The sequence below is a fragment of the Pygocentrus nattereri genome, chromosome 2, assembly GCF_015220715.1.
Source record: "Pygocentrus nattereri isolate fPygNat1 chromosome 2, fPygNat1.pri, whole genome shotgun sequence".
Lineage (NCBI taxonomy): Eukaryota > Metazoa > Chordata > Actinopteri > Characiformes > Serrasalmidae > Pygocentrus > Pygocentrus nattereri.
In genome coordinates, this window is record NC_051212.1 from 33,745,965 (window position 1) to 33,759,210 (window position 13,246).

General features: G+C 37.2%; 1 protein-coding gene across 11 annotated transcripts in view; it reads left to right on the forward strand.

The window, feature by feature from the left end:
• camk2d1 (calcium/calmodulin-dependent protein kinase (CaM kinase) II delta 1) overlaps positions 1–13,246 on the forward strand; it is a 101,283-nt gene that overhangs the window by 37,516 nt on the left and 50,521 nt on the right. The window lies entirely within an intron of this gene.

Sequence of the window (13,246 nt, forward strand, 5' to 3'; positions counted from 1 at the left end):
TATTCAAAGCTGTCTTTGTAAAATGGGCTGTAAAGAGGCCATATTTATCTAGAGGCCTACTGATGGATCTGACTGATATTTCAAACTGTGACTCAGCAGTGTGATGATATTTATTGATATACTAAAAAATAACATCAAAATATGTCATCATATGCTTTTCTGAGAATATTGTGGATTTGGTAGCACTTAAACACTGAACAACTGTATGTTTGATTACAAAAAGAGCAGACTTTGTCCTGTTTAAATGGATTTAATGCAGTACAGCGTGTGTGAAATAACTACAAATCATTCGATTTTTATAGTACTTGTTTAAAAGTGGCACTGCTTTGTCTTCAAGAAAACTTCCTGACATATCGGCCAGTTACATTTCAAGCAATGATACTTGAGCTGGATATTTAGGTGATGCTGGGCTGCTGTGAAAATCATATCACTGTTTTTTTCATTTTACTACGTTTGCAGTAATGCATCAATAAGTGCTGTAATGCTAATCCAGGTGAAAGTTCCAGTTTCTACATTTTCAAAAGGTGTATGTATCTGCGCTGCAAAAAGGATAAAGGATACATAAAGGATATAAGATATCGGCCTTGGCCCAATGTTCCCGTGTTGGTGCACCCCTAGTAATCTGTCTCAACAAAGACAAATATCGTCATGTTACCCATAAGCTTGATCTGACTTAAGGTAGTGTCATGAATTGCCATTTATTGTGTGATTTAAATATCCAGAAAAACAGGCCTTTTGCCTCTTTAAGATGCACATAAGTAATTATATTTAACACGTAATGCGTAGTGTTAGTTTGTGTCTTGAATCAGCCTAGTAATGTTCTTCCACGCTCTCTCTTTCCTGCCATGAGAGCAGCCTACCTATCAGTTACTTAATTGGATCTATGAGCTCAAATGTTAACTCCTTTAGGATTAGTTTTAATGATCATAACTGCTGTCTGGTTGTCATTGTTTCATGATGGTGAGGCAATATTGCGATAAGGTGAGGTTTTTCTCCTCTGATTCAGACATACAAGATGGCCAAGGTGAAGTTTGTATGGAAACTCGTCACTGCTGTACATGCTGAAATGGAGCACAGATCAAGCTGTAATTCAGAGCAAGTAGTTCCTAACGAGGAATCAGACATGATTTTTCAAGAGAAAGAGAGCTTATTTTTCAGAAAAAGTTGTAAACGAACAATGTGTTTAAACATGGTTAACGTCAGCAATTTAGTATTAATGTAGAGAAAGCAGTGTGTGGGTTTGGGTGTGGTTGCCACTGATGTTTCCTCTGGTGTTGAGGTTTCTTATCTTAAAACTTCATGTAGTAGATATATTTTGACGAATGTTTCTAATTGACCTAATAGAAACCCGTAATAAGTTAGACATTTTAGACAATGGAGAAAATATTTTCAGTGTATGGAGTTCTTGGAATTAAAAAAAAAAAATGTTTCCTTCCGGTTAGTTAGATAGTGTTATGATTAGGGTAGGAGAGAGATCCTTTATAGTTATTATATTGACCTTATTTACATTTTCCAGCAGTTTATAGTAGCTTACAGTTTTTAGCTACTTTACAAAAATAGCATCTAAATAGAGAAGTTTGTGTGGATGTGCACACACTAGGACTGTTTTTGTTTTACTGTGAAGGTTTTGTACAGATGTTGGCCTCTATAAATGTGGAAGTTGCCCTGTCATGCTTGGCTCTCTAAATCCTGAGAGCCACCTGCTGAATTACGATAAGTGTGGAGGGGTGGGTCTGTTGTATTTGTGGTGTTGGGTATTTGTCAGAAGTTTGATGCAGTTGATACCTGTAGACCAGGGGTGTCCAATCTTATCGCAAAGGGCTGCTGTGGCTGCAAGTTTTTATTCCAAACAAGCAGAAGCTGATTCCACTAGTTTAAGCCATGACTCAGTTGTCAAACAAACGATCATGTGATCTCCTGCTTTGTTGGAATGAAAACCTGCAGCCACAGTGACCCTCTGCAAATAAGATTGGACACCCCTGCTATAGAACCTTAACTGTACACACTTAGATATGTTTCAAGGGTTCTTTAGTAAATACTCAGTACTGTTTTTAACCATGAGTTCTATGCAGACCCATTTGCATGCTTGAAGGGTTATTTGCGTGGTGAAATCGTTCTTCAGACTGATGGAGAATGTGTTGTATGTAGTTCTATATAGAACTTTTTCAAAGAGGATTCTGTTTAAAATGGGTTTTTCTGTTGTTACAAGCTTGACCACCCTTTTTGGGGTTATACCGAACCATTTTAGCCCTTCTCTATAGTATGGAACAAATTTGGGCAGTGCCAAATGTATTGAAATCTTATATCAAGCCCTGGTTATGAGTCTAACATAATGACTCTTGCCAGTCTGAGAGTCACTGAGCTAGATTTATCCAGTACTCAATCACTGTGGTCATTTATGCCAGCTAGGTTTTCAGCCTATCCAGCTGGACCTTCTTATTAACCTAAGCATGTGATGTCAGTCCATAAAGATGTATTGCTGAGTCTGAAAAACTCCCACCAAATCCAACCCAATAGCTCTGAATATCTTAGGCTGCACAGCAGTGGAAGGGCACCATGTTTAAGCATATTACTGCCACAGTAACACTTCTGTCATTAGAACCAAAGGAAATCGTATTTAGTGTCCGCATCAATACATTTTCATTTCACCTGTCAGTTCATAGTGTTCTGTTTTGCACTCAGAAACGGGAAATGTAAGAGCAGTGAGGAGTAAATGTAGTCTATAGTTAGCACAGTCTTACATGTGCATATTACTATAGTATAGTAGTTGTATTAACAAGGCCAGTGAAAAAAGCAGCTCCTTGGCTGTCATATTAGTCTTTTTATGAATGAACATTGGAGAAGGAATCCTGATACCTACTCCTAACTCTTCTGTGCTCTCGCTTTGCTTTCTCTGTCTCTCTCTGCTCTCTCCTTTCTGTTTTCTTCTCTTAATAATTACCCTCTGTCTCTCTCTTCCTCTTTATTTCTCTCACTCTCACTCACTTGACTTCTGAACGGAGTTATTTTTGGCTCTTATCACAGTTGCAGTCGCCCACGTCTATTGCATTCCTACTGCGCCTCTTTCAGAGCACAATATACGCGCAGTGAAGGGTTAGTGATCTACTTGAAGGCATTTTCAGAATACAAGATATTTAGCTTTGTTGCTGTGCCATATTAAAAAAAGAAAATTAGTTAGAAGAGTAAATTATTGTGGAAAATAAACTCTTTAAAATGAACAGAAGGGAAATAAAACGGATCAAAACAGCCAGAGATAAACTAATGAAAATAAGATGTGCTAATGGACTGAAAGCCAATTATCTGTTTGTTCCTGTGAAGTTTACGCAGTTACTATACACACAATCAGAAACAGCCAAGATTGGAATCAGCCAGTTATTTTTCTTTTGGCCAACCTGTGTCACCATTTTATGAATTAATCTGTTAACAATTGTCTTCTCAATTTGCCTGAAATGGCATACCCAGTAAAAGGAGCAGTGTTCCCACATTCTTTGGGCCACAAGTCATGATCTTGGTCTCATTTGAAAGTTAACACCCAGGTTTCTTCCCAGCTACCAGATTAATTGTATCAATTACTGACACAGAGTAAGAGGCCAGAGATGAGGAATTTATTTACATATGACTCCTAGATCTCTAAGTTGATCTCTGACTCTTGCCGTGTCATCATGTTTTGGAATATGATGTCTTTGTGAATAGATAAAAATATATGAAGTGTGTGTGTGTGTGTGTGTGTGTGTGTGTGTGTGTGTGTGTGTGTGTGTGTGTGTATATATATATAAAAAAAAATACATTTTATATATATATATAATATATAATATGTGTGTGTGTGTATATATATGTATATGTATGTATGTGTATGTATGTATAATGACTACAACTAATGTCTGCACCATACACCCTGCTTACATGCATGTAAACCAAGAGATAACAGTGCACATACTTTTAGGTTTGATGCCATTTTCAATTCTGAGGTCAGTTTAATTTGATTTTCAATCATTTATTTGATCTAAAAACTCTAATTAGATACTACTCAGATTGATTTGTCACAAATAAATAAAAATACTGTAGTAGAATTGTCTTTCTTTAGGGTCTGCTGTGTCGCCCATCTTTCAAAATAAACCCCAAAAATCACATTGCCTAGAATTGGAAAGCCCAGCTATTTGGGTATGGGTGACTGTATAGCCTGAGGTTCTCTCACTTCCTGCCCACTTTGCTCTGAAAGGCAGCCTCCAGATGGCAACTTCAGATGCAATATTTCAGTAGATATTATTCAAAATACTTCACCCTTATTTACACCCCCATATTGTTGACACATAACCGATCATAGAGAAGAGCCACTGTTTGCCAGCGTTAGTTAATAAGGCATCCTGACTGATGAAATGAAATATAGCCATAGTGTGCTCGATGGGTCATGACAGTAGCTAAAAAACGGTGGTCCCTGCTGTCCGATGTCATGAGGGGAATGGGGCTGAGAAGCTGAGCCAGCAAAGAAAAAATCTTTTGGATAGCAAGAATAAAGAAGAAAACGACCCGTTTGCTCTCATCATTTTGTCACAGGTAATGTGTTGAAGGATGAATTCTAGGGGTGGGAATCTCTAGGCACCTCACAATTGGATTTGATTAAAATTAAGAGGGCTGTGATGCAATTATAAAACTATTATCGTGTGTATGTATATCTAATGAATTTACTTCCAATTTTTTTTATTAGTAAATCAAATGGAAGTGGTGTGGCAAGTCAACTGGAAGGCTCTCATTCACTGCTCTTGTTTGGAGCGCATGAGACACTGGCTGCCACTCATCTGTGATAAAATGCACTGTCACGGTAAAATAAGATCCTGTGACAATGGATGTCCATGCAGCACGTTTCAGCTATTATACCCATTTTCTTCATGGAATTCATAACTTTGGTTTTGGTCTAGTTGTAGAAAGTGGGGGCCGCTGAGTCAGTAAAATATCTTATAGACAGGACGCTGTATTGAGAGCATGAAAGCCCTGGTTCTCAGAGTATGGATGCAAATCCTTGGCAATACAAGTTGCAATAGAGTTTGTAGTTCGCTTTGTCCTTTCTGATTTGGGTGGAAGTTTTGACATCACTGGATCGTTGGTCCTCTGGTTGGAAGCAACTACAACCAGGCAGAAAATGGATGGAAAAATGTAATATAGTTTCCCCCTCTACTCCCTAGTAGCCAAAGTGCTTCCATACCTGAAAATCATGCTAATAGTGTAGATAAGCTGGGCGTGTGATGCAAATTTGTGGTTTTATGTATCCTAAACCATTTTTGTTACTATGCCTTTAAGACGTAGAAGATAAATGAGCTCTGTTCTGATTGTTCTGGTTGTCCTGTACTGTGCTGAAACACTTATAGCTTCAATATGAATGGGCAGAGCTGAACTACTGTAGGCAGAGGAGGTGGATATATGTAAATGAGTTGCCTCCTGTGACATCACACAAACATGAGAATTATTACGGGCTGTTTTTGCAGCTTTGTTTTCATATGTGGATTGTTTGTACTAGGGAGTGAACAGAATAGTTTGAGATTTGTATACTACCTCAGACGAAAAAAAAAAGGTGAGGCATATGTTGTATTGAAAAATGTGCTGAATTGAGACACCGCCGTGTCACCTCCAACTGAATTTTGAATCGTGTGCATCATTCCACCTATAATAATGATAACATAGTCATATCGCTCTCCTCTGTATAAAGATCTCTCTTCTGTTCTCTTTCTGGCTGTCTGTTTTTTCTACCTGAGCAAGCTGCGTAGCCCTGAGTGGGTTAGGGCTCAGGTGTGGGATTTGTTAGAATAGCCGTAAGCTTTTGAAGTGCACCTCTTTCTCCTCTGGCTGCCACGGCAACACTGACTGCATTAGTCAGGTCAGTGTCTGCATGAGTGTGCGAGTGATGTGTGTACTGTACGTGTGAAACCAGATACTTCTCTCTCACTCTCTCTCGCGAAGATGCTGCAGTGTGTTTAGATTTTGGAAATTCCACCACACATCAGTTTTGCAGGTCTAACACATGCATGCACATTCATGCCACATGACTCCATAAATAGAAACACTTGGTGTGCACGCATAAACACACACACACCTCCAGATTCTTTTAACCGTTTCTCTTTTCTTGTTTCTCTTCCCTCTTTTTAATAATTTGCCTTGCATGCAAATTTGTACCTCTGTTTCATTTCTCCTGGATGCTAGCGCTGTTACATTTTGCATATTTATGCCCTTTTATTACCATGATATCTGAATAAATGGACAATCTTGCATTAATTTGAGAACATTTTATTTCAAAGATGAAAGCTGCATTTTCTTTCTTTTTATGCATTGTGTCAGTGGCTTAGTCTCTGTGAGTGACATTTGAAGCTTTCCACCATAGCGATGAATCAGCCTCTCTTTGATGTTGAGTTGTGTGTGTGTGTGTGTGTGTGTCACAATTATCACACCAACCTGAGAGCTGACTCACAAGCTTTTCTCTGGAATGCTTGAGGGACCACAAAAACTTGTCGAAGCCTTTGTCTGATGAACAGACAAATCTTTTAATCTGCTTGAATCTCTCTCAATGACAATTTACTGTAAAGAAAACAATGTGTAAAAAAAATGTACTAGATTTTAATATGAAGAATAAGATCTCTTTTATATGTGAAGCAACATCAACTAACTGTGGTAAAGACTTGCCTAAAAATCACTAATATTTTCTTTGTTAGGGATGCACTGATCATGAGTTTCCGTAGCAGATTTTACAGCCAGGTTGGCCAATAAATGGCTGAATTGTTTTTTGGCAGCTTTTTTTAAACCCGAAGCTCATACATTGAAAAACATTATTTCCTCTTTATTGGGACAAACTGACATTTTAATTTCAATTTTTAAATGAGTTGCTTCTTTAAGTAACATGAACTAAGACAGTGTGACATCACAAGTAAGAAGCAACTGCTGGCACAGGAGGTAACAACATGCGGCTCTTTTACTCCAGTGTTGCGGCTCATTTCCTGCCGTCTCCTCAGCAGAATTTTATTTGGGCAATAATAAAATAATCCTTGTTAGCGGTAAAATAAAACTTTGTTGAGCATTCTAGCACAGTTTTAACAATAAATGGTTTTAAACGCTGTAATTAATGTATAATAACTAATTCACTGACCTTTAACCCTGAAGATCAGCGTGCAGACTGCTGGTCAACATAGCACCGCGGACAATCTTACTTAGCTAGTAGCTAACAAAAGGACAAAGGAAAAAAAGATCATTAAGATAATTACAAGACAAACATCGATAATTTAGTGACAAGCTTTCCTGCCGGAGATACGAGAAAAGCAGCTATAGCCAAGTTAAAGCTTGTCTTTTTTTATATTATGTTTTAGTCTATACTAGTACATTAGCACGTACTGAGACACATTTTCAGCCAAGATGGTAAAATGTTGCTTAAAATTTGCAAAATAAACAAACTGTTGTGGCTCTCAGGGTGGTTTGATGTTGGATGGAAAGGACAGAATGGCTCTTCTTAACATTTGGCTTGCTGACCCCTGGCCCAACATGAGTCATGCATAATGATGTTACCACATTTTGGATTAGGTGTTGTAGCTGCATTCAAATACAGCATGAGTGCGCTTACCTGCCTTTTTATCATTGTATCTGTTGTTACTTACAATCTCGGTTGTCCAGTCATTACTGGTAATGGGTGCCAAATTTATGATTTCCATTTCACCATGCTGGAGTGGGTAGTCAGGTTACTTTTCTTTGTGGGTGAATTACAAATGAATAAACTGCATGAATAGTCATGCAGCTGTTGATGTGTGTATGCGCATGCACACACGTGCACGCACACACGCATACATACTTGCACCCCATGACCGAGTGAGCTTGCAGAATGATGAGTGACACATTGCCATGGAAACATCTGTCTATTTATAGTCGCTGCCTGTGTACAGTAATGAATGAAGTCAGTGGTGTATTCATGAGAACACGTGTGACTTTTTCATTTTTCCTTTCGAACACAGAAGCCTGCTTTCATCCTCAATTCATTCCTCCTTTGTTTCAGACGCCCTACATCAGGTTCTCCCTCTTCCCTTTTCCTCCCTCCAGGCTGAAAGAACAATCTTCATGGGAATGGCCAGTTTATTTTTAGATGCTAAACTAGATAATCTCTAATATGATTTTTAATGAAGGAGACTCCTATTTTTTACTTTCTCACTTTTAAATGGCTGCTTGTCTTTTGACATCGACAAGTAAAAGTGTGAGCCCGGGATGTGTCTCATTTTGTAGAGTATCCTGTATCATCATGAAAGACATTTATTCTTTTTAACTTGAGACACGGTGTTGAAAGAGTTGTCCTCTATTAGCCTTGCTTTGTTATTCTTTTGAAATGTACCCCTTTAAACAGTTCCACATGAGACTGTTTGTTTGGAAGACCAGCTAGGTTTCCATTCATATATAAAGCATTTTGTATTCTAATAGTCAAGGCCAGGCATTTTTTTTTAAAGCTATGCATATGTGTGTGTCTGTGTGCTTTGTAATTGGCTTTGTAGCAGAGTGGTTAAGTCACTAACTATACATGAGAGAATGGAGTTCAGAACCACCAGTTCAAGGAAGCACAAGATCGCTCCATTCTCACCAATCTAATTACACCACTGTGCCACTGTTGTGTGTAATGTAAATTGATCCATTCTGTCATCGTAGCCCTTAATGATGTGTCTATTATGGAAACTCATATTATGATAGAAAAATATGATTAAACATGCTGCTCTAATTTGCCTTCTGCATTATTTGCACATTATATTGCTCCTGGTTATGTGGATGTACAGCCAGACAGCACTGGAACAGAAAGGTACCTTCAGGACTCATATGACCTTTGTAGGAAAATAGAGCAGATTTCTTACCCTGTGGAACTTAGTGAGCTTTCATCATCATCTAGTATTTAGTACAAAATTTGGATTTTTTTAAGGCCTCACTGGTGTTGTGGGGTAATGTGTAATGAATGGGGTCAATAACAAGGTGTGTCTAAAGTCATTGAAAATAGCGACCCCATTTCCTGCATTCTTTGTCATTTGGGACATTGTTGAACTGGGTCAGTCCAAAACGTGAATACTTGGAAGATCTAGATCTGAATCTAGATTTCAACTTCAACAGTAACAACTTAAGGTACATGAGTTGTCTGGACTGAAATCCAGAGCTCAGTAGAAATGCTAGTTGATGTGAAGCAGTTTTAGAAGTAACATGGAACAATGAAAGTTTTATATTAGCCATTAAAGGTGTCATTATCAATACCAGTAGAAAATGTAGCATCAGATAACAGAAGAAAAAACAAGGTCTCATCTGATTCTGTTAGATTTAGCCTAAAGGCATCACAGAGCATAGTTCATCATGTGATAACAGCAGCCACATGTGGTCTAACATTAACATAAGAACAGAGAGTAGCTTACTCAGCATTGTAGTAAAATTATAATCCCTTTGTTTGAAGTATTCTCATTTTATACAATAGAATTTGCAAGTGTTTCGTTTCTGTGCTTTGAAAGGGTTTAACTGAATTAAAACTGCAGTTTTGTTGTCAGTGGATTGTATGCATATTTTGAGGCAGATTTGAGCATGTTACTTTCGGAGTTTAAGTGCTTCAATTAAAAATTGTAAAGGTTTTCAGTGATGCGCTTTCTGTATCTGGGAGGTATCTAGTTAGTCACATCTTGTAAAGAGAGTACACTTCTAAAATCAGCTTGTTACACTCTTGGTGCTTGACTGATTAAAATCCACTGCAAATAAGGGAACACCCCCTATAAAGCATGCCCCCAAATGCCTCTAGTCAGTGCTCTTTCAGCAACCAGAGTAATCAATACCACAAGCAAAACAAGTTAGTTACTGAATCACTATTGTTAGCCAAGCTTAGCTGTTTTTCCCTTATAAGAGAACATGTTTATTTTACCACCTGTAACGTGTCCTCCACATATGATATTCTGTGTATCTATTTTGGTTATACTACTGTTACCCGTCTAAACAGTTCTGCCTTTTATTAGATAGTCAAGCTCAGTGACGATTTTAAGAAACGTTTGCAGTTGTATATTTTTGACTTGGAGTTTGATTTAAATTCTACATCTCTTTGGTATTTAGCTTTTAAATTTGATTTACTTTACTCATTTTTTCTTCTATTACTGTTAAGCTTTATGACCTTTATCACAGGCTTTATCAACTATCTGTGAAGTGTTTGAGCTGTCACCGGCATGAAAAGTGCTCTATAATAATAATAAGAAGAAGAAGAAGAAGAACATCTACCTGCTTAAATGGAGTTTTTTGGTGGGGCTTTTTCAGCTGTGCTAACTGATGTTACATCCATGGGCTAATATGCTAGTTGCCAGTTGGACAGTGTTGGCAAGTGCACAATCAGCCCCTACTTGAAGCTCCGCCATGACAAAATTTCTTTTGATTCTTGTTACAAGATCTTGTCATGCAGTGGTATTGATCTATATACAATACACACCAAAATCCTCTGCAGAATGCTCTCTTATTCTCTCTCTCTCTGCATAACAATAGGATTGTGTAATGACATTCAGTCATTACCGCAGCGAAGAGCGAGAGGAGGAGAGAGAGAAATGGTCTTAAGACAAGCAAACAGTGTAATCCCGTTATGTCACAGATTACCAATCCTCCCTTGTGAGAAAGAGCCAGATGACTGTTCGAGGCAGTCATGCAAAATCGCTTCTAAGTGGTTCAAACCGGATTACAACTTTGTAAAACGCGAAGTGATTGGATGGAAAAATAGAGCGTTGTGAACAACTTTGCAGTGCTCTGGATTGCTGTAGAGGAAAAGCGTATCTGATTGGGCCACCATGGTTAAGGGTTTAGAAAGGAGCTTTGATTGGAAGAAAGACTGGTAGAAATACAACACCAGTGTTTTGCTGGTCGAATGCCCCAAAGCCTCACACTCTGTGATTAGAGTCTGGATTATGGATTCTCTGTTTGAGAGTGGATTTTCACATTCATTCTGTCCGCTGTGTATCTCTTGCTTTTGCTTGATTTAGATAATGGTTGATGTTTTTTTTTTTGTTTGTTTTTTTGTTTTATTTAAATACTTTTGCCAGCTATGTTTTAGCCATATGTATGTGTTGGTATGCTGTTATGCATCAGTAAAGCCACATTCTATCCGTTAGCTGCAATATTTTACATATTTTCTTGATTTCTCCTGAAATTTTCTACCCTATTTTAATTTGTTTGGCAATACATATTAGAGGTGGGAGATATAGCAGAAATATAATACCATCATGCTTCAAGAAACATTCATGATATTTGACGTCACAAATTTTTACAGGTATCTGATCAGTTGTAAAAGAGAAAAAAGAACCAGATGTACTGCATTTAAAAGAAAAAAACTGTTATGAACTCTGTATACAATGTTTTTATTCAATATTTGGTATACTGTGTTGCTCTAAATCCAGTTAAACGGAACTAATTTGCTCTCTTTATAATGAAACTTGCACTTGGTCAATATTCTACAAGTAATGATATATATGGTATGGTATGGTATGGTATGGTATTGCAATGTAATTTATCACAGTAATGATATATATGGTCATATTGCCCAAGCCTAATATGTTATACCTGGTTGTGTGTCAGTTATTGAAGCTTTGTTCATATTAATAGCTGTAACTGCTTTGAGAGATTTCTCTGTGAGCAGGCAGAACGTCATTTTCTCTGACCCTCTCCCCTTCCACCCAGTGCCATCAGTCAATACACTTCAGATCAAAGCGTGTAATGTGGTAATTATAGTTATTAAACACTGCTAAACTCAGGCACCAGAGCAAACATACTGATCATAAGAGTGCAGTCAAGTGTTGGAAATTGTTGTTACTCTTTAGTAGAAACCGTTAGTAATGTAGATTTCTTATCAGGGACATGCATACATTACAATATGTTATGTTCAAATCAAATCAAATTTATTTGTAGCTCTTTTTACAAAGCAGCTTCACAGAATTCCAGAAAAGACAATGTTTTAACAAGAATGTAAAAAAAAAAAAAAAAAAAAAAAAGTAAAAAGAGATGGTGTGAGACCACTTTTTCTGACGTTCATACCAGTACTTAAACCTTGAATACCACTATTATCCTTTTAAAGGAGCTGTTTTTAATTGAAACATTTCATGTGCTCAAACTACTTTACTTGTCTTTTATGTTGCATGATAAGCAATTCTGTGATATTTTGAGCTAGATTTGATACAGAATCAAATTGGATTTATTCTTTTTTTTGTCTTTTTTTTTTTTTCCTCCTCCAAAATCAGATCCATTGTTTTTTATTAATGGCAGTCTAATGCCTATACTGCTCTCTTAATTGTTTAAGCTATAAAGTTCTGGTGTTTTGTAGTAAACAAATCTGTGTTCTAGTGCTTGTTAGTCTCAGTCTTGAAGACTTTGTGCTCTGCAGGTTTCCCTGTTTCCCATGTTAATTTGCTGATGAATGAAGTGCTTTAAATTAGGAAAAGAACGAACGTTCAGGGCATGATTGAAACCACTGCTTTGGGGCAGGTTTGTGCAAAGGATTATTGAGTTTCACAAGGTTACCATACCTAGGAGAGAGCTGAGGTGAATCCAAATAGAATTTTTTTGCCTTTACTGAAATTGTACTGGCTTTACTCCATCAAAGGGGCATAAAGTAATCTGCAAAAGTCAGAGACCACCCTTCATTTATTTAATTTTCAGAAGAAAAAACTAAATATAATGTAATTTTTTTATTCATTATGTAGTTTGCCCACACTCTGCCTTTTCACTCTTTTTGGGATACTTGTTTTTAGGTTTTCAAAGAAATCTGCAGATTTTTTTCCACAAAGTTCAGTCTAAAAGTTGGTTACATTTTCTGCTTCTCACAATCCAAGTAAACCCAATTCAAGTTTAGTTTGTATGTTTTAGTGTTTTACTGCAGTTTTTCTTCTTTTGTGTCAGTTTCCTTTTCTCAGTGAGGGCTTCTTGTCAGCTCAACATCCTTTCAGACTCAGAGAATTGAGTTTTCTTCTCTCAGTGGAAAGATGAACTGAAACACCTATGGGTTTTTTTCAGATCAGAAGTGTTAAGCTTGATTTCTCTGAGATGAAATCTTTCAGTGCTGTTTATTTGATGATGACAGTTTAGTGGCCTACCAAGTCTACACAGTTGTTAGGAGTGTCATTTTCTCTGTCTTCTAATCTTTTTTTTTTTTTTTTTTTTTTTTTTTTTTAAACTGTAGTTTTGTGAACTGGTTTTTCACTTATTTTCATTTGATTTTCAATTTCCTTAGGCAAGATTATTTTGT